The following is an 18,585-nucleotide window of genomic DNA, read 5'->3' as shown; positions in this document are numbered from 1 at the left end:
TTTTATTTTACCAATTCATTTTTATGGCGCTTATGATGTCTATATGGTGGTAGAGTATAGGAGGAGATGAGAATAGGTTGTAAACTCAGAGGACTGATCCATGTCTACCATCTGTCCTTATTTAGAAGTGACTGTCCCCATTTCTTTTTTAAGAAAACTCCTTTTCATTCTGTCCTTCAGACAAGTTCATCGAGTCCAGTACATGTCAACAGCAGCTAAAGACATGGCTTTATTCACCCACCCCCAAAAGGTCCTTATTAATTGCTTTCAAATGTTGGCAGCCAGGTGAAACCCAGCCTAGCAACTCTGGCTCCTTATATGATTTTTTATTAAAATTCACTTTGCACACAAGGCACATGAGATTTATGGCTGCAACTAATAGGTTGATTCTCACTAAGACATAAATCCACGGGCTGTTTATTGAGGCTCATGGACATGGAGCTCACAGGTAATTGTTACTGTGAGAGTTCAGCTTAAAAACAGTCAGTCACGCCTCTGAGTAAATTTGTTTAAATAAACCATACAGGCTTTTGGACAATTACTTTAGCAAGGGGCGTAGATAGAAGGGTTGAGGGTGGGGAACCTCTCTACCTCTTCTATGGCATTTAATTTCGCTAACAACTCTTATCAGTTCTCCCTTTCAAAGTGTGTCGTGTACTCTGAAAAGTGCCCCTGTAAAAAAAGGTATAGAGTTCCATGTTTATTTTCTCTCAACAGATCTGGCATCAAATTTGCTCAGTTTACAGATAAAGAGCGGAGTTTTCCTGCTTTCTAAACCTACAAACCCAACCTAGGATCTGAAAGTTAAGCAGGGTTCCTTCTGGCTTACGCATCATTACCAGTAAGAGAGAGTTTGCCATTGGAACTCAGTTAACAGTTCTGCTGGCATTGCACTAAGCAGAAAGGAATCTCTCTCTCTCTCTCTTCAGTATGTGGGCTCTGTAAGGCTGAAAGGAGTTATTCTCCACCCCACCCGCCCCTCAAAAAACAACACAAAACAACCCTGTATGTCAGAAAAGTAAGCCATCCTTAAAACACAAATATAAACAGTCATTTTTCCTGTATTTTTAGAACATTCGTATTTATTGTTGAAGTATTGCCTAGTCGCCCAATTGGTACTGGAGACTTCTGTCAGGTGCTGTGCAAACACAAAAGAAGACATGATCCCTGACCTGAGGAGCTTGCAATCTAAGAAGTCCTTGAATGGGGTAAAAGGATGCAACTCCTTCTAATGTGAATCTGATTGTATACTCATATATATAATTTCTAATTTACGTGTTATTTTTAACATAATGAGTTGTGTTAAGAAACTCTTAAGACTCCAGCATTTCTCAGTAAATAATCAAGCTCCAAGTCTCTATCCAGCAAGACAAACCTGGAAGACTAGATAATCAGCATGAATATGAACTTCATCTATTTGATTAATATCTGATAAACCGTACCCGAATGATGCCTGTTCTTATAGAATCATTGAAGATTAGGGTTGGAAGAGACCTCAGGAAGTCATCTAGTCCAACCCCCTGCTCAAAGCAGGACTAACACCAACTAAATCATCCCAGCCAGGGTTTTGTCAAGCCAGGCCTTAAAAACCTCTAAGGATGGAGATTCCACCACCTCCCTAGGTAACCCATTCCAGTGCTTCACCTCCCCCACTGCAACTGGAGACCATTGCTCCTTGTTCTGTTGTTTGCCACCACTGAGAACAACCTTGTTCCATCCTCTTTGGAACCCCACTTCAGGTAGTTGAAGGCTGGTATCAAATCCCCGCTCACGCTTCTCTTCTGCAGACTAAATAAGCCCAGTTCTCTCAGTCTCTCCTCGTAAGTCATGTGCCCCAGCCCACTAATCATTTTTATTGCCCTCCGCTGGACTCTATGTAATTTGTCCACATCCTTTCCGCAGTGGGGGCCCCAAAACTGGACGCAGTACTCCAGATGTGGCCTCACCAGCGCCAAATAGAGGAGAATAATCACTTCCCTTGATCTGCTGGCAATGCTCCTATTAATGCAGCCCAATACGCCATTAGCCTTCTTGGCAATAAGGGCACACTGTTGACTCATATCCAGCTTCTTGTCCACTGTAATCCCTATGTCCTCTTCTGCAGAACTGCCACTTAGCCAGTCAGTCCCCAGCCTGTAGCAGTGAATGGGATTCTTCTGCACTTGTCCTTGTTGAACCTCATCAGATTTCTTTTGGCCCAGTCCTCCAATTTATCTAGGTCACTCTGGACCCTATTCCTACCATAGCATATCTACCTCTCCCCCCAACTTAGTGTCATCTGCGAGTTTCTCTCATATACCATTGCTGCAGTATGGGAATTACAAATGAAGTAGCCATTTTAATTTATTTTAAACTTCTTCCCTCTCACCCAATTTCTCTTCTTGACGAACTCCCTATTCCCAATCCCTTTTTACAGTATTTCCTTAGAAGTCTATCAGTTATCGTCATCTGGTATATTATTGTTTGCTGATGAAGTCTCAGAGCTCCTGTTTAATCTTATGACTAGGTCGGGAAGGTTGCATGTCTTGGGAACTTTAGTGATTGTATAGAGGTGACCTCTGACACACTCATCAAAGACTCAGCAGCACTGTTTGACTCGTATCAGTTTAATCAGTCAGATCATTCCTCTCCCTTCACCATTCATTTCATTATTTGTATCTTTCAGTGTATGTCTTTCAATTTCTATAACCCTGCTTACACACATTCCCTTTTGATCTATTTTGCCTATGCATAGGCCCCATGCAATTTAATATTCATTCTGTGTATGACTCATCATTTACATCAACTCTTCTTCATCTGGAAAGGTTTGTGCAAGAACTAGGGAACTCTCTTTTCTTTCAGAGATACAGAAGATCAACAACAGGCCAGAATCATGCAACTTTGATGTGAAATCCACTGTTTTACTATCTACTTGCCAAGAACTAGAGCTGGTCAAATTTCTTTGAATTTTCATTTTTAAAAAAGTCAAATGTTGATGAAAAAAATCAGTGAAACAAACATAAAATATGTCAGAAACCTTCCCATTTTTGACCAGCTATAGAGTTGTTCACAATTTTTCAATTTTTGAAAATGTAGAAATTTCAAAAATTTGAAAAACCAGCAAAATGTGTACACCCACACACATGATTTTTCCTCTGTTGTCAGCATACGTCTTATCCCAAGTAAAGCAAAGAGTAGGCTAAATTACCCACAACAATTGAGCAAGCAGCTCCCTTAATGTCCAGTTGGATAATTGTGGGGGGGAATTTTTGCTGCAATTTTTCAGATAGACCAGAATTTCAGGATATTCTCACATTGTGGGCCTTTCCAGACCATCCAGTGTTAATGTCTGTAAATCTGCCCCTCCCCTACCCCCATCCCCATCCCCACCAATCCCCCAAGGTCTCAAAACCATTGAGAAGTAAGCTGTTCTTGAAGCTAGGTGAGGCTGGCACAAAATTGGTACATGTGTCCTGTCAACTGCACCCCCACAATTAGGAAACCCCATCTGCTTAAACAGGACACATAACAGGAGATGCTGAGTTGTCTTGCTACCCTCCATAACAACTGTCCTCATTGTGCATTTCCCCACACCAGATTGTTCTCCACTAACCCCAGTAACAAACTGAAATGGCAGGCTTCCACGCTGTGGTTGACGATCACTTCTCCGCACTCAGGGCAGCTCTTATTCTGGTGTTCTGACGCTGCAGGGTTGGGGCTAGCTTGGCACACAGAACTAGGAATGTGGCCTCCACATCCTGAAGTTCTGGACCCACCTCTGGCCATCCTAGGTTTTCAAAACAATCTGCTCCCACTATAGAAGTGAATCAGAGCTCCATCAGACTGGTTGTATGGAACACGATACCATTTTCATGGCATTCAATCCTGAAAGAGAAACAATCAGAAAAGACTTAAAGGTGGGCTGAGTTCTCCCCTGTATTCGAGCTCTGCTTGGTGCAGGAGAGGCGGGGGCTTTCAGTGAACAACTTACAGCTTTCTCTACCTGAAGCAGCTCAATCTCCCCATGGACCTTATGTCAGCAGAGGGTCAGTGGAGCGAAGTTCCACACGATAATACTCCCACACACCCTAATCCAGCATATCCCCTATGATGGAATTGGTGGGGGGGTTGAAATCAGCTGGAGCAGGCACCACCTCCACCACATTTATTCCAGTGGCAAGTCCCCCTCCATAGGATCTGGATCTGGGCAGAATCTGACCTGCTGGGTTAATTAAAAAAAGAAGCGTATATATTTTTTGTTATTGTAAGTAAGTACATTTTGTAAACAACTAAGCCATAATTAAATATATTATGTTATTCAAGAGTCAGCATTACCATATGGAAGCTTAATTATTGCATAGAAATAATTGTGTCTTTAATAGACATTACTTACTCATTTGCTTTAAGCTGAGTGGAATTTTGCAGTCATTTTGATATAAAGGTATTACTTTAGTATATAACTTTTTAAAAGGAGAAAACTGAGGGTTTTAAAAAATGTTTTATAATATTCAGCTTTGTTCTTTTGAAACTTCTTTTTTAATGCACAACAGACACCAATGGAATGGTTACAATTAAAGAGCTTTCAAAAGACATTTGTGCTTTTGCCTTGTATTGTCATAACACACTAGCACTTCTGGAAGGAATTGACGGAGGTTGTAGTAAGGCAGACTGCGCTTTATAAAAGGTCTTCAAATTAAAGAGATGATTCAGTAATATAATAATTAAGTTTCATGTCCACATTATTGTGGTTCCTCTGTTTATTAGAACATGACCTATATGTCAAGAAGTAATATTTTGTACAAGTGCTGGAATACATAATTAAGACTTCACAGAAAGTGCCCTTTGATTCAAATTATATACCCTTTGTACATTAAAACAATTAACACTGAGGCATTTTATGAAGTATGTAAGTAGTTATGGTTATATAGAGTGTTCAAGACACTAAGTCATTATTAAATGGTGCCATACAGGCTGCACAAGAGTCAGTAACAGAAATTAATGAGTTAGTGGGAGTTCTCCCAAGGATACAAATAATATAATTCTTGGGGTTTTGCTTTTATTTGGTCCATAAATAGGGACTTGACTAGGGACTGAGCTTTTTGCTCAAGCAACTTTTCCAAGGCCAAATTCAGAGAGGACAGAAATCATGGTGTAAGTTACACATTAGTAAATTGGAGGAAGCTAGTGTAACATGCCAAATAAGTAGAAAACAACCAGCCAGAGTGTAGAAGAAGCTGTAAGATAAAGTAAATGCCTTTCTGTAAGATAACCTTTTTGACTAAAGCATATTAGGGTCAATATAGGAGTAAACGGATGGCATTCTCTGGCCTGTGTTATACAGAAGGTGGAATTAGCTGATCTTCATAGCCCCTTCTGGCCTTCAACTTTATGAATATGAATCTATAAAGTGTTGTGTTGGGGGAAGGGATGCGTCTTTATCCTGCACTTTCCTTAGGGTGCCATATTAGGTGTTATTTATGCAGGTAGTTGGATCCACCAGGGAAGGCTCTTTGGCCTGTGCACAGGCCCATTGATTTCTGTGGGCTGTCTGTGGGTATCTGATTGTGGGATCAGGGCCATCCTTCTTATTTTAAACATTGTCACTAGAAGCTAGCACTTTGGAAGAGCAGTTTTAATCAGACTGTGTATACACTGAATCATAGAATCACAGAATATCAGGGTTGGAAGGGACCTCAGGAGGTCATCTAGTCCAACCCCCTGCTCAAAGCAGGACCAATCCCCAATCAAATCATCCCAGCCAGGGCTTTATCAAGCCTGACCTTAAAAACTTCTAAGGAAAGAGATTCTACCACCTCCCTAGGTAACGCATTCCAGTGTTTCACCACCCTCCTAGTGAAAAAGTTTTTCCTAATATCCAACCTAAACCTCCCCCACTGCAACTTGAGACCATTACTCCTTGTCCTGTCCTCTTCTACCACTGAGAATAGTCTAGAACCATCCTCTTTGGAACCACCTCTAAGGTAGTTGAAAGCAGCTATCAAATCGCCCCTCATTCTTCTCTTCTGCAGACTAAACAATCCCAGTTCCCTCAGCCTTTCCTCATAAGTCATGTGTTCCAGACCCCTAATCATTTTTGTTGCCCTTCGCTGGACTCTCTCCAATTTATCCACATCCTTCTTGTAGTGTGGGGCCCAAAACTGGACACAGTACTCCAGATGAGGCCTCACCAATGTTGAATAGAGGGGAACGATCACGTCCCTCGATCTGCTGGCTATGCCCCTACTTATACATCCCAAAATGCCATTGGCCTTCCTGGCAACAAGGGCACACTGTTGACTCATATCCAGCTTCTCGTCCACTGTCACCCCTAGATCCTTTTCCGCAGAACTGCTGCCTAGCCATTCGGTCCCTAGTCTGTAGCGGTGCATTGGATTCTTCCGTCCTAAGTGCAGGACCCTGCACTTATCCTTGTTGAACCTCATCAGATTTCTTTTGGCCCAATCCTCCAATATGTCTAGGTCCCTCTGTATCCTATCCCTACCTGCCACCGTATCTACCACTCCTCCTAGTTTAGTATCATCCGCAAATTTGCTGAGAGTGCAATCCACATCATCCTCCAGATCATTTATGAAGATATTGAACAAAACCGGCCCCAGGACCGACCCTTGGGGCACTCCACTTGATACCGGCTGCCAACTAGACATGGAGCCATTGATCACTACCCGTTGAGCCCGACAATCTAGCCAACTTTCTACCCACCTTATAGTGCATTCATCCAGCCCATACTTCTTTAACTTGCTGACAAGAATACTGTGGGAGACCGTGTCAAAAGCTTTGCTAAAGTCAAGAAACAATACATCCACTGCTTTCCCTTTATCCACAGAACCAGTAATCTCATCATAGAAGGTGATTAGATTAGTCAGGCATGACCTTCCCTTGGTGAATCCATGATCACTGGTGTTCCTGATCACTTTCCTCTCGTGTAAGTGCTTCAGGATAGATTCCTTGAGGACCTGCTCCATGATTTTTCCGGGGACTGAGGTGAGGCTGACTGGCCTGTAGTTCCCAGGATCCTCCTTCTTCCCTTTTTTAAAGATTGGCACTACATTAGCCTTTTTCCAGTCATCCGGGACTTCCCCCGTTCGCCATGAGTTTTCAAAGATAATGGCCAATGGCTCTGCAATCACAGCCGCCAACTCCTTTAGCACTCTCGGATGCAACGCATCCGGCCCCATGGACTTGTGCACGTCCAGCTTTTCTAAATAGTCCCTAACCACCTCTTTCTCCACAGAGCGCTGGCCACCTACTCCCCATGCTGTGTTGCCCAGCGCAGCAATCTGGGAGCTGACCTTGTTCGTGAAGACAGAGGCAAAGAAAGCATTGAGTACATTAGCTTTTTCCACATCCTCTGTCACTAGGTTGCCTCCCTCATTCAGTAAGGGGCCCACACTTTCCTTGGCTTTCTTCTTGTTGCCAACATACCTGAAGAAACCCTTCTTGTTACTCTTAATATCTCTTGCTAGCTGCAACTCCAGGTGTGATTTGGCCCTCCTGATTTCATTCCTACATGCCCGAGCAATATTTTTATACTCTTCCCTGGTCATTTGTCGAATCTTCCACTTCTTGTAAGCCTCTTTTTTATGTTTAAGATCCGCAAGGATTTCACCGTTAAGCCAAGCTGGTCGCCTGCCATATTTACTATTCTTTCGACACATCGGGATGGTTTGTCCCTGTAACCTCAATAGGGATTCCTTGAAATACAGCCAGGGAAAGGGAGACATAGCTAAAATCTGTTGTCAAATAGCAGACAGCCAATAACTGAAAGTGTATCAGAAGACCATTGTATGGTAAAAGCTGAACAAGAAAGGACCCTTGCCAGCACTGATATTATTTCATATCAAGTTAGCCTTCAGTCAATTCAACAGATAATGATGGCAGATACTGTGGGATGGTAGGGAAAAAAAATCACAGAAAGGTTAGACCTCTGTAATTACATTTCTAATCCAGGTTTCCATAAGCAATAATGACTATCGGGAAGGGAATTTCCTGGCAGTTAATGACCGGCTGGAGGATTTGAGGGCTTGAGGTAAATCCAAGGGCTCTTAATACAGTCAGGCATTAATGGCCAGGAAATGCCCAACTCAGGAGGTTATTATTGCTGTTATAAAGCGGGAATAGAAAAATATATATAAAAAAAAAAAAGGACAGCAATTACCTTTTCAAGTGTTGAAAAGCTAAACGCTGAACTGCACATTGCTATGGAGACAGCATTATGTTTACAGTATTGGTCCCTTCCTAGCATTTAAAGGCTGTTCCAGTGACCAATAGCAAAGTGGGAGTTTTGTTCTCAAGGCTCCATTAGGTATATAATTGGTAATTTTGAACATCAGCTTTCTGCCACGGGCCACATAACAGCTGCAGACATCAAGAGTATCGCAAAACTTTACAACACTGATTACTAAATACTGGCAACCACTCAAAACATTTTATAGTTACACATACCTTCAGAAAGCATTTCCAGTAGTTACTGCTTTGATCTGTTCAGTGCGTGTCTCTAAATAGGATCCTTGTAATGTCACATTGTGCAGTTTCCTAGAAATTAAGTGGTTAGAGGAAAGATCCTTCCAGCTGACTAATGCTGTGGACTCTTTGGGCCAGACTGTGATCTCTCACCAATTTCACAATAAGAAAAGGAGTACTTGTGGCACCTTAGAGACTAACAAATTTATTTGAGCATAAGCTTTCGTGATCTACAGCTCACTTCATCAGATGCATGCAGTGGAAAATACACAATTTTACAATAGTGTAACTTCACCGACTTCAATGGAATTACTCCTGATTTACACCAATGCAAGTGTGCAAAGAACACAGTCCACTGTATGCATCAAATGCAAAATTTGAAACCCCATTATTACCTTTTAGGTTTCTGAAATAAATTATTCGAGATCTGAAGCAGTTCTTAAGCACTAAAGATAAAAGGTAGCTTTCTATTCATGCTCATTCCCTTTCCCTAGGAGAGAATGTTCCTTTTTGTGAAATAAGAAAATAAAAAATAATATTAGGAATTTGACCGAAGTCTTCAGTGAACACATTCATCCAGATGGACCTGTGAGAAAGATGATTTCTATCAATTGACTAATCTGAGTCAATAATAGGAATTGTAAAGACCAATCCAGTCACACTTAATCAAGCAATTAATCCTTACTCACACAAATTGTTCTATTGACTTTAATTAGATGATTCACATGACCTACTCTGATGAATATGGGAGTTAAGAACCAAGCCCATGGTCAGAAGAGTCAGATTTTTGGGTACTCTGACTTCCATACCTGAAGCATGAACCCTATTCTCATGTTTAAAGAAGTACACAGGTATCTTGACTTGCATGTCTAAATTCAGATGAGGTCTGGGGAAGAGGAATTCCTTCCCTTGCTCCAATGGTGGAAGAGTTAGCTACAGCCCCTTATCAGAGGTAGCATACTCCCCACTACAGCCAGCTCAGCTCTGTGGGTCAGTGCTTTGGGGTGTGCGGCAGAATCGGTGGTCCGCCCACTCCTCAGCCTTTCCCTGCCCATTTGCTTGCAGAAGGAAGTAGTAGCTACAGAACTTGTTACTGCATTTGCATTGCTGTAGTACCTAGGAGCCCCAGTCATGGCCCTGGACCCCACATGCTAGGTCCTGTACTAACGCAGAACAAAATCCCTCCCATGCCTGGAGACAAGGCGGGGGAGGCTGAGCAGCGGAGTGTTATTCCCACATATGTCCCAGTTGGGTCCAGCTGTGTTCTTGGCCAAAACGTGCTAGTTTTTTCTTCTTTAACAATCATTTTTAGTCCTCTAACTACAGTTCTCAATTCTCAAGTAATCAAATCCATTCTATTAACATCCCACAAAATCCTGAAGAGACAGAAGAGTAGTAAATTTTACAGTAAATACTGGCAACCCTCTCCATACTTTTCAACCTTTGCCACAATGAACTATTCAGGTCAGTCTGCTGCAGCAGCCCACATGCCCAGCTAAACTCAGTCAGAAGTTGGGTAGGCAAGAGATAGGGTGACCAGACAGCAAGTGTGAAAAATCAGGATAGAAGGTGGGCGGTAATAGGCACCTCTATAAGAAAAAGCCCTGAATATCAGGACTGTCCCTATAAAATCAGGACATCTGGTCACCCTAGCAAGAGAATACTTTTCTCTGTTTCACTGATTCCTGGTCACTTCTGGTCTTGGCTCCAGAGACTTGACAAATTTAGTACTTTTTATTTTTTCTTTGTAATTTATCAAACAAAACAGAGTAAAGTTCCTCTGATGCTTTGGCTCACTATAAACTTTTGTCCTTGGTTGCGCTGTATGTAATCATTCTTTTGCATTGTGAAATCAGGACAGCTCTCAGATTTGTTTTTGCACTGTAACCCATATAAAATGGTCTTTTCATTTAGAAAAGGTAAAACATTATCATAGTTCCACAGTACTTACAATGGGAAGGTGCATTCCTTGATTCTTTTCATGTCCCACCTCAGTCTAAATAATAATAATAATGAGCTATATGTTGATGAGTACCTTGTTCCACAAGTTGAACCCCTGATGATTTCAATGGGATTACTTGTGAAATAAGGTTAGGGCTAGTCAATTTAAAATGTATCAAAATCAGGTCCAAAATAATTTAAAGAATTAGACATATCACACATAGGGATAACGTCACTTTGCCAATCTACAAACTGCAGCCACTAGAAGGGTGCTAGTTTTAGGAGCAAGAAGTTAAGTAAAATACCTTACTAAGCAGTATGTACACTAGGCAGGCAGAAGGCAATTGCCTAAGCTGGAATGTGGTTAGGACACTAGAATAGACAGGTACTCATATTACTTCAAAAAGTACCATGGAATCTTATCATGAGAAGTGGTTTGGAAAATGGCAATTCAGTAGCCCTGATTCATCAGAAGAAAAAATACCACCTACTGAATTATCAAAAATCAGTTCCTGCAATAGTTTGTTTCCACCTTGCTCATCCCCATTCTTGTACTACTGAACAAACCCAGCCCTGCATAGCCTATCACATTTTATGAGACCACAGTCTAAGATGGTATGGCTGCAGGCACACGTGCTCTCTTGAAAGAAACAGGAAGCAAATACTGAATGTATAGTTTACCCACTTGACTCAGGAATGTCAGACTGTCAGCAGCTGATCCCACACCCTGTGGATTACTGATTCCCTGGAGCCATCAGAAAGTTGGCCAGATTCTGTCCTTAAAGACAACTTTTGTGAATGACAGCTTTATCATTCATTTTATATTTATATAAATTGGTTTCTTCTGTTGCTTAGACAGGAAAAGAAAAAGTGAGGACAGTCATTTTTAGAGACATTTTAAGATATGCCCAAACCAACAGTGGGAATCTCTTGAGGAGCATTAAAACAAAACCTAAGGAGTACTAGTGGCACCTTAGAGACTAACCAATAGTACTCCTTTTCTTTTTGCGAATACAGACTAACACGGCTGTTACTCCAAAAACAAAAGCTGTAATTTTACAGTAATAGTGAAAAATTAATTAAAATCTCCTCCACTTTGCAGGTTTGAGGCTTGATTTTGTATGGTGCTGAGCATTCTGGCTTTGATCTAGCCAAGCACTTAAGTATACAATTGATATAATGTGACATATACACTTAAATTAAGCATGTACTTAAGTGCATTGCTGGATCATGGCTAGAGCGCTCAGCATGGAAGATTCGGCCCTTGATAAGTTGGAAGAATTTACTAACCATGCAGAACATTCTCAATTCCTCTAGTAAAAATTAAAAACAATAAGTTATTAGGAACTTGGCATCATATTTAATAATTAGGATATTTTCTGTTTCTTATTCTGCATCATATATTAATGTAATTTATAGGGGAAACAATATACCTGATCTTGCAAAAACTGATTAACATACGTTCTAAATTTAGTGTGAACAACTAGAGCACACAAACTTGGAGTCAGCGTGTTTCTGAATACTCAACACAAGATTACCATTTCATGGGTTTGTAAGGGGCCCATCACTGTAGATACTGAGTGCAGATAAGGCGGTATCATAATCATATACACAGCACTATAACTGATCAGCAAACTTGGCCAGACATTCAAAAATATTTAGCCTCCCTCTCAGAGATTGTGATCAGCTGATTGAATACAAATGGAAAGAGCAGCGTCCTTACAGACTTCCAGTGCTAACCAACCTTTTCATTGAAGAGTTCTAACCTCTCTTGGCCCCTAGCCATAATAATTGCACAGAATTGAAAATAGGTAAGTATTAGAGCTATGTGGAGGATGGAAATTCCATTTTACTAAGGATTTTGAAATTTGGTTTTGTCCCCATTCAAAACAAAACCTGAAAATTTATAAATTCTATGTGAAAGAAAATTCAGGGGGGAGGGAAGAGGGGGACTTGGATTGATAAAAAATGTTTAATTTCAACAAAACAAATTTTTATTAGTACATTATAATATCAAATACAAGTTTTAAAAATTAAACATTCTGAAAATGTCAAAATAGGATGTATTGACCTTCTTGGAATGTTTTTCTCTTCTTTTCCTGAATTAAAAGCTCAGTAAAATTGACAGGATTTGATTATACATTTCAATTTTCACAGAACTGTAGTTTCCAATGGAAAAATGGCTCCATCCAATATTTTGGCCCGCTGTCATAAGTATATTTTGTGAAAAGGTTTGAAGGAAAATTTTTGGGTGTTATTCAAATGTTTTCCATGAAATTTTTCAACAAAAATATTCTAAATGAAAAATTTTGCATTTTTTTGGTAAGATTTGTTTCCCAAGGGAGAGAAAACAAAACAACAACAACAAAAAACATTTACTTTTCATTTCCCTCTCCTTTTTCCACTGGTTTATTTCCTCCACTGAAATTAATTTTTTCAAAACATTTTGAAATTTTGGTTTCATAACTTTCATCAAAACATGAAAAATAATTGACCAAAATGAAAATGTTCATGAAAATTTTCATTTGGTTGGAAAGGCTTTTTTTGAAGAAAAACATTTTGTTGGAAAAATTTCAATCAGTTCTAATAATTATGGGTACATCTAAACAGCCCACAGCAACAAGCCTCCTTTCCTGGGTTGACAGACTCGGGCTCACACTACTATATATTGGCAGTGCTTTGAAGTTGCATCTGAGGCTGAAGCTCAGGCTCTGAAGGAACCTCCCTTCCTAGGCTTCAGAGCCTGAGCTCCAGCCGGAGCCACAATGTCTACAGGGATATTTTTAGCATGGTAGCATAAGTCTGAAGCTGTTGACCCAGGCTGGGAGGCTTGTTGCCATGGGGTGTGTACACATACTGTAAATCATTGATCATCACTGAGGGCTTGTCTTCACGATGCCACAGGCCGCACCAGCTAGGGTGTAAATTCTAATGCGCACTAGTGTGTAACTCATTAACTGGCCCTTATGGATGCTGCTGTCATGCACTAAAAGTTCCCTAGTGCACATGAAGGTAGTCCCATTTGACAAGCCCTGAATTAAAGATACTGAATGGTGCTATCTGCTGACACTTTATTTTTTATGTTGCGGTATATGCGGGAGAGGTGTTTCTAAAATACCACATAACTACATCACATATATTTCATTGATTTCTAAAAAGCACTTTGGGGAAAACATTAACTCATCCACTAATTCCAGCCCATTGATTAGGGAATGATGGGGGAAACTGAGTAGTTGAACCATATACAGTGGAATCCACTTATAGTGAAAAAGAATTAAAGTTCTAAATTGCTTGAAGGCATTGCAATGTGCAAACTTTCAGAGAGACTCCAGTTACAATGAACCTTTGCTCACAGGGTGAAATTTTCCTGTATTTAGAGCTCGCCATATCATCCATGCACCATGAGAGTGGAGTGCAGCTGGACCGGCTGCGTAGGTGGGCCTTAATGCAGCAAAGGGCTTTGAGGGTGCTGCCTAAGGCAAGGTGGGAGAAGGTCATAGAGTTAATGACTAAGCAATCTTCACACAGGAGGTATTGAGAGACAGCAACCACTATTCCAACCCAAAGTAGTGCCCACTCACCATCCGACTTCAGTTCAGGTGAATTTCAACAGCTGTTTAGTATCCAGCATAAAATTGGATTAGAGACTTTTTGGGCCAAGTCTTCAACTGTTATAAAACACAATGGAGCTGTGGTAATTTAGACCAAATATGGATCTTGCCCTTTATGGTGAAGATGTGAATTTCAACCATCATAAAATTGACCTGTGTGAAAATTGATTTCCTTCCCCCAGGGTGCTGCTTGCTGTTCATCCATTTAACAGCTTGTTACAAATGATCTGGTAAGGTGCCTTTTGTGACTCACCAAATAAAACATACTGATTATAGCTGCAGTTGCACCTGAAAAAGTGAATCTTTTATATGCATATGAATCAACACTGTATGCTGGATGTTTCCAATTAAATACAAACACCACCGCCCAGGTCTGTTCTGCTGGGTGCATCATGTCAGACTGTTTTGACTTACTGCCACCCTTCCTGCAGTGACAGCAAAGAGGATATATTGAAATTCTCTTTTCAGCAGGCAGTTCCTTTCCAATACTATCTGAATTTGGGGACTGAAAGAAGAAGCAGAGCTGTAACAAGCGGCAGGAGAGAAAAAGGTTGTATTAAAAAAAAAAGTCTTGACATATTATGGAAGATCCAAATGCAAAGCAAGACAAAACTTGAATAACATTTCTGACTGTTTTGCAGAGCTTCAGTACATTACAACATTCACAGCTGTGCAACATCACCCTCCTGCAGCACTAAGCTGCAAAAACAAAAGAGAGACCGAAACGTAGCAGTGCATGGTAAGCACTAAGCACACAGGAGCTTTGTCTGAGTGAGGCCTTCAAGATTCGGCTCCTCTTGGACACCAAGGACATGTCTAGACTACATCTGAGAGTGAGCCTCCCAGGCCAGGTCCACAGACTCATGGTAGAGGGACTCACACTAGCACTCTAAGAAGAACCTTATAGGCATTGCAGCTGAGGCTCTGAAGCCCAGTCAGGCTTGATAACTTGAGCTTCAGCCCAAGCCACAGCATCAAAGCACCGTCTATGCTGCTATTCTTGGAGCCCTAGCACAAGCCCCACTAACATGAGTCTGTGAACCCGGGCCGGAAGACTTGCTCCCAGATGCAGTGTAGACATACCTTAGGGACCTAATCATTGAAATCCTACTGAAGTCTTTCCATTGACTTCAGAGGGCTTTGGACCTGCATGATAGGGGGTGATTTTCTCTCATTTACATTGGTGTCATTAAGTATTAATTTATAACCTGAAAACAAAGTGAGCAAGAGGAGAACTCTAGCAGCAGAGTCACTGAGCCAGATACTGGTCTCCACTGCAGGTGATTGTGCCATCTATCCATCCAAGACACTTATATGGACCCCACATCCATGCACCTCACAATGTTTAATGTATTTATCCTCACAACATCCCTGTGACATAGGGAAGTACTTTTATCCCCATTTCACAGATGGGGAACCGAGCCACAGGGCAGCTATGTGACTTGCCCAAGTTCACACAGGAAACCTCTGACAGAGCAGGAATTGAACCCACTACTCCCAAGACCTGGTTAGTACCCTAGCTATTGGACCATACTTCCTGATGCTACAAGACAGCTGCAGACCTGACTTAGCCTGCTACCCCGAGAGTCTCTTGGTATCTGGGAATTCTCAGGTGGCACCATGAAACATTGAGGACAGTTATGAAATGCATTTTAATCAATGTTTTAATTTAAATAGTGCACAGTTGCAACTCTTATTTTTACTATTTTGGTGTGGCATTCAATTTTTATTACAAGTATAAAAACTAGAAAGAAACAGTTCAGGACAGGAGTAGCTGATATAGTTGACCACTGTAACCCTTCTGCCAGTGGTAGTAACCAGGGTTGGGTTCAATAAAACATCTAGGAGGCCTTTCTAAAAATAAATATAACATATGGCTGGAGATCCTACCTAAAACCTCATCCACACCCAGGTTTTACGGATGAGCATGCAGGAGTCTTTGGGAATATGAAACCACAAATACTTTTTACTTAGGGAAAGAAAACAAACACACACATATTAACATAAAAATAAAAGTGAATCAAATCCATCCAGCATATCAGGGAATATAGGGTGACCAGACATCCTGATACTATTGGGATCATCCTGGTATTAGGGGTATACGCAACTATACCACAACCCCCTGGAAAAAAAGTATCCCAATTTTTCACACTTGCTATCTGGTCACCATAAGGGGATGGCCAACCCCACTGTCCTAAATATTAATTGCCTAGCTTGTTTGAGCCCTGACCTCTGACTGAAAAGAGAATCCCTATCAACCTAAAATCTCACTCATTAATCCGAATATGCTATCATCATTATCATTAAAAGTCCTAAAGGACATGGCCTTCTTGCAGACTGAGTGCCTCCCTGCGAGCAATCTTTAGTTAGGTCCTTATGATGGTCTGGCTGGATATTTAGTCTATGTTCATCATTGGTGATCTTCTTGCACCACGGACCCATTTGGCACCCACATGAGTGTCAGCCATGTAGTGCCAATGCTAAATAAACACACTTCAGAATTCAGTGGCGTTCTATCCTAGTAATATATTTGTAGCCAGAAAGCTGCCAAAACCAAACCAATGCTGATGGAGGCAGCTGCTGGGTTCAGCTATGAATATCTTCATTGCTGATCTTGTCTTCCCACTTAGCACAGAGCAGCTAACTAAGACAACAAGAATGGAAAATGTCAATCCACTGCTCTTCAGGCTTCCTTAGCACCCAGGTGTCACTGCCTAAAGTTAGGTGATATCGGCATCAGGGAGTGGCTGTTCTCAGTGTTGCCCACTGTAACAGGGCACAGACTCACCCAGTGGCACCTCCTGCTCGCTGTCAAGGAATTAGCTCTTTTTACTAGCTCCAGAGCACCCTCTGCCGGTGTCTCACCATCACTGGCCCCCATCTCCCTCCTGGACCCCCCGGTGCCTTTTACCTGGGGTGCTGCCCCTCCAGGCAATAGCCCACATATCTGGGTCTCCCCTCCCCAGGGAACCCTCCCCCTCTCTATCCCCACCTTGCCTCAGCCTATGGTCTACTGCCAGTCACCAACTAGCCCCCTTACACTGGGGCCAACTGCAGTCTGTATAAGCCAGTCATCATATGGGGGGTTTGGACCTGCTGCCTCCACCTACCCTTGGGCTGCCTTGTTGCAACCCCAGAACCCTGTCTTAGGCCGTCTGCCAGACCTGCAGCCTGGTGCTTTTCCAGTCTGGAGCATCCCAGCTCCTCTGGCCTTCCCCAGCCCTACTTCACCTCAGGTACCCTGGTATGCTCCCCAGCAGCCAAGCCCATTTCCCTCCAGAGTTAGAGGAGACTCTTTGCAGCTCCTGGCTTCCCTGGCCTTTATAGGGCCAGCTGGGTCTGTTTGGGCATGGCCCCGCTGCGGCTGCTCCGCCAATCAGCCCAGTTTTTCCTTCCCTACCACAGCCCTCTCCCCGGGCTGTGTTAAGCCGTTTAAGGCAGGAGCAGCTGACCACCCCGCTACACCCACTCTCATGCTTTTATTGAGAGTCTTGCACTATTTGGTGTTTTTCTTAAAGCCTCAGCTCCTGGAGATCTGTGATTCGGTGAGAATTTCAGCTTTCATTAAAAAAAGTTTATAGCTCTTGTGGTGACAGAGAAGAGCTTGAAAACATGATCTAATTACACCCTCCCCAACCCCAAACAAACAAAACACCCTCCAAAAAGAAATAACCCCCTTTTCAATCTCTTGTCTTAAGCCAATTCTATGAATTTTTGGAGAGTAACCCATGATTCTTGTATGCAGTGTTGCTGTAGCCGTGTTGGCCCCAGGATATTAGAGGGACAATGTGGTGAGGTGATACCTTTTATTGGACCAACTTCTGCTGGTGAGAGAGAGACAAGCTTTCAAGACACACAGAGCTCCTCTTCGGGTCTGGGAAAGCCACCCCTAGCCAGTGGCGTAGCTAGGTGGAGCGAATAGGGGCAGCGGACATAAAAAAAGGTGTCACTCACTTGTACTCACCGGGCGGTGCTCCGGGTCCTCGGTGGCACTGAAGGCCCCCACCGCCGAAATGCCACCGAGGACCCAGAGCGAGTGAAGGCCACCACCCGGAGCGCGTGAAGGCCCCCCCCGGCCTAGCCGGAACGCGTGAAGGCACCTGCCGCTGAAGACCCGGAGCGCCGCCGGGTGAGTAAAAATTAAAAAAGGCACCTATAAATTAAAAAGGTGCCACTTGTGCTCAGAGGGGGAGCGGCCGCTCCCCCCGCAGGCCCCCCGCCCCCCGGCTAAGCTACTGCCCCTAGCATCACAGCAAAATGCAAGGTGGAAAAATCGTTAACTACTTATGTTACTTTAAATCCTGGGAGGTGGAGCCCCCTTCAGCTAGTCCTGGGCCCCACCCCCTAGCCAGGACCCACCCCAGCCTGTCCAATGCTGGTCAGGGTGGGCGGAGTAGGTGCCCAGCCCTTGGGATCTACTCCCCCCAAGCTGAGGCAGCACCCCAGGATCCATTACCCCCCTGCCCAAGCCCAGTGTGTCCAGTGTCCACTCCCAAATAACCCCTAAATCCACCCCAGCAAACACCAAGGGAGTCACTGCCCCATCCCAAGCCTGTTGCTCACAGGATCCAGC

This window comes from Chelonia mydas, chromosome 4, assembly GCF_015237465.2.
Source record: "Chelonia mydas isolate rCheMyd1 chromosome 4, rCheMyd1.pri.v2, whole genome shotgun sequence".
Classification (NCBI taxonomy): Eukaryota; Metazoa; Chordata; order Testudines; family Cheloniidae; genus Chelonia; species Chelonia mydas.
Note: the sequence above shows the minus strand (reverse complement) of the source record.